Source organism: Halyomorpha halys, unplaced genomic scaffold (assembly GCF_000696795.3).
Source record: "Halyomorpha halys isolate HHAL.00 unplaced genomic scaffold, Hhal_1.1 Scaffold230.1, whole genome shotgun sequence".
NCBI classification, from domain to species: domain Eukaryota; kingdom Metazoa; phylum Arthropoda; class Insecta; order Hemiptera; family Pentatomidae; genus Halyomorpha; species Halyomorpha halys.
Window position 1 is genome coordinate 863,578 of NW_027114585.1, and position 4,558 is coordinate 868,135.

General features: G+C 31.5%; 1 protein-coding gene across 1 annotated transcript in view; it reads left to right on the top strand.

The window, feature by feature from the left end:
* The window catches only part of LOC106679896 (RYamide receptor), a 126,162-nt gene that overhangs the window by 71,182 nt on the left and 50,422 nt on the right, over positions 1-4,558 (top strand). The window lies entirely within an intron of this gene.

Sequence of the window (4,558 nt, forward strand, 5' to 3'; positions counted from 1 at the left end):
TTATTAATTTATTAATTAAAAAGACAGATAATATTATTATAATATTTCAGAAATGTTAAATCCTGAAAAGGCGTTTTTATATTTATTTATTTATCAATTTATTTTAGTTTTTTAAAGTTTTCTTCAGATGGCAAGATGTTTGAATAAGAGGGTAGATTCAGCTGTCTCGCAAGTGAAGGGTCTTGTGCTTAAAGAACCGAAAAAGACTTTCTTTTAGATTCTCCAAAGGAATAAAACATGAACATATATTTCACGGGTGATAATAATAGAATCAAATTTACATGTTTTTATCTCAGATTCTCACTGTCAGGCAATATGACAGCTCATACATGTTTGACAATTTACAAGCAACAGAGTCATACGTGTCAGTGCTTTTAGGAAAAGAATGTGTCAATTTATTTTTATAGAGTTACTTCTGAAGAACTATGAATGTTATAAGATCAAAGTTAAATTACATTCGTAGATTTAATTTTTTTTTCTTGCATCCTCTTCCATTCCTGACAATCCTCCGAGGCGCCTGTAAAGAAGATGGCCACGAGACCAGCTGATGTAAGATGTCATTAGAGCGCTACCAATGGGTAGTTTCTCTACACGCCTGTAACACTCCAATTTAACTTAGATCAGATTTACTAAATGTATTATAATGTACAGTTATAAATAGCAATAAATAAATATTAAAAAAAAAAATTATTTTAGACAAATTGACTCTAGTTTTGCTTAGTATCTATTTTATATTCTTCTTCGTTTTAACCTCAGATTCGGGATCGCATAACAAGGACGTTAGGAAAGAAGTAATGACATCACGTTCGCATTATGATCCATCGGATAGGATACAAAATGGTATGCAAGTGTAGAAATTCCGCTATTCGGTCGGGATTGTAAGTACTACAACCACCAAAACCGTTATGACCTGACATGGCGAATCTAGCTGCCGTAACTTGAACTATTACAGCCATCACACAGACATCGTATATTGATATATGTATTATTTCTTGTAAATAATTTTACTTGACTTGCATACAACCATTTATGAAATGAAAAAATAATTTTATTCTGAGACATCTGTCCCCTAAGAATAAATACATTGTTCATACATTAAGATTTTAGTCTAGCAAGCATTTACAAGTTTCCAGTAAGTAAAATGAAGTACTGCTTATAATGTTAATCAGTGTATGCCTACTTATTTGATTACAATGATGCGGAGGTTTGGTTATAAGTAAAGGAATAGGTGTTAAAAAAAAAATGGATTAGGACTGCCGAATGGAGATGGAAGACGTATGACGAAGGATTTACTAAAGTAGGCGGTTCTATAGGCGGGCATGTATATAAATAAATCGGTTGGGATCTGGCGTTTAATGAGTGGATGGATGAACCAAGAGTGAGGAGATCAAGGATATAGGTAAGTATTTTTATTTTAAGAAGTAGGACCATTGAGAGACACCTCGTGTCAGAAAAAAGGGAGAGGAAAGATGTTTATTCGAAATGATGACTATTTGGGAACGATGTTTTGAAGTTTATTGAGGAGGTTCTTATGGTTTACTGTTTCAAATGCTATCGAAAAATCAAAAAGAACTAAAATTGATATATGATGATTGCCTATAGCGGATTAGGGGTCTTGGGATATTTTCAATAAAGCAGATTGTGTGGAATATTGAGAGCGAAAACTGGATTGGAAAGGATTAAGGAGAGCTTTTTGCTCGAGAAAATTATTAAGTTGGGAGTGGACTATAGGATCCATAGATCAAGGATCCTTAGTCGATGTGGGGGAAGACGAGAGAGGATACTAGGAGCTGACGAGTGTTCTGAGGAATGAAATTACGGAATTGTTTGAGTACAGTTATACATTTGCGTGAGATTTGGGAAATGTGATTATTCCAGGAGAGGTGTTGGTTAAAGGTGACTCCAAGGTTTTTATTGTAGGATAGAAGTGAATCGTTTAGTTGTTAGGGAAGAGTAGAGGATAGTAGGGGGGGGGGATGAAGGAGGCGCTTGGATCCAATAAGAATGGCCTTGGTTTTTTCAGCATTTAGGTTCAAATCATTGTTAAACGCCCATGCGTTAATGCTATCAATATCTTCTTGTGTCTTTTGGATGGCCTCAAGCATCTCGGAGGAATGGAAGGATAGATGGATTTGGAGATCTTCTGCATATAAGTGGTATGGTGTGTGGTGAATGGCATCAGGAAGATCGTTGATATAAATGGAGAAAAGGGTTGGTGAAAGTGAGGACCCCTGAGGAACACCTCGTTTCAGAAAAAAGGGAGAGGAAAGATGTTTATTCGGAATGATCAGGAACGATGTTTTGAAGTTTATTGAGGAGGTTCTTATGGTTTACTGTGTTAAATGCTATCGAAAAATCAAAAAGAACTAAAATTGATATATGATGATTGCCTATAGCGGATTAGAGGTCTTGGGATATTTTCAGTAAAGCAGATTGTGTGGAATATTAAGAGCGAAAACTGGATTGGAAAGGATTAAGGAGAGCGTTTTGCTCGAGAAAATTATTAAGTTGGGAGTGGACTAATCTTTCTAGTGGCTTGGCCGAATTTGATAAAATGGATATTATATGAAGTTGGACTGAAGAAGGAGAAGTTACTGATTTAATACATTATTATGTCTTTAAATTTTTTATTTAAATCAATAAAGATTATATTTATTTTTTTAATTTATTGATAAGTATGTAAATGTGTCACAAACTTGGGGAATAAGTTAAGTTTGGGGAACGAAAATTACATGTATAGGAAGCGAGGATGAAATAAAATAAGTAAAATTTTGAACTAATATAACAATAAAAATAATGAAATAAAACCACTAATCATAATTACATGATCATGTCAAATATTTATACTCTCGACTTGAGGATTCCCGGGCCCAATGTATCTCACACTCATGAGCTGGAGAGAACCCATCGCAGCACTCTCACCACATCACGGTTTTGATTCAACTAGTAAATAACCGAGAATATTTTTAATTTGGTTATACTTTAACTGTACTACACTTATACACGTAGCATACTACACTTATACAATTCTCTTCAAATGAAGACAACAATAATATATGACTAGCAACAAATTTTTAAAAATAAATATTTATTTTAGTTTTTAAGGAATTTAGATTCAAATGGAGAATGAACCGCACCATCCGGTTAATAGTAACGAAAATATAAAGTGAAAAAAAATATATGCCGTTTAAAACCAAAAGACCTATTCGAACGAAAATTACTTAAATTCAAAAAGTTGGGCTGCCAAATTAATTTTTGCAGACAATTCTAAGAAGCTGAATCTAGATTAGTTGTAAAATTAAAAACTTATTGTATGAGTGTGATAATGAATATTTTTAAAATTTGATAATGAAGTTCAATTTTAATTTTATAAAATAAATTAGCAATAATTATGTAGTTAAGGATTTTTTTTTATATCAAATGTATTGTATTATAACTAAAATAATTAACAGTAACAGTAAAAACTGATGATTCTATAATTTAAAAATAAAAATCAGGTAAACATTTATTAGAGAAAAATTATTTAAAGGTTTTTGAAAATTCTAAGAGGCAAAAATCAAAAAGAAAACTATAAAAAATGAAATATAACAATTTCAATGATTTTTTTTATATTTGATGAAAACAATTATTAAAGTGTAATTGATTTTTTTTTAAATAGCAGGAAAATTTATACCATGCTTCTTTCTTATTTTTATAAGTTACATGACATTTTAAGTACACTTAAATGATAACTCTTCCATTGAATATACAATGAATTAGAAGCGGGTAGTTTCAGTTGACTGGAAAATAAACTGGGAGAAAAACTGTAGGATCTTGGGTTCTGACCTAACATCTGGCATTTCCCATCCATAGTCTCATGTGATGGCTTACTTAAGCGTTTAGACCGATCTTAACGGAAGGATGAACTTCTATTCCGGACAAAATCTATAATCTTTGTGGGACATTACATGTTTTTTTGTATAATTCTGTATTAAAACATATTTAGGATTTTAGAATAGAAATCCTGATTGGATTCGGTTAGCAATTTATGGTTATATAAAACTAAGGTGGTCTATGGCGATCCTTCCAAATGGAATGATGGTGAGAAATGAGTGGTAGGAGTAAAGACAGTGACCAGGTAGGGGGTGAAAGAATAAAAATAATGAAAAATTTATTCTGTTGTGTACAAGCGTACCTCAAAATAAATTTTGAGGTAACTCAAAAACAAGTTTACTTTGAGCTCATTCCAAAATTTCCACCATTTCAAAAAATCCATAGATTTAAAAAATCGAAAATTGCGTATATTCTAAAAAATCCTCAGATTTTATGTGGACGTTCCATTTGGCAAAGAGTCGTCATAAGAGGCCATCTTAAAAGCCATTCTGTTCAAATATATTTAATTATAGCTATTTTTTAAATTATATTTTAATTACTTCTTAAAACAATTTATTTAATAATTGGTGTAGAAGTTGGAATAGAAAATTTTGTTTTTAATTCAGATAAGTTACTTCTCTGATAAAAATTGTATGGATGGTTCAGAGAAGTAAAATGAGGAATATTATAATTTTTATTTAAAAAT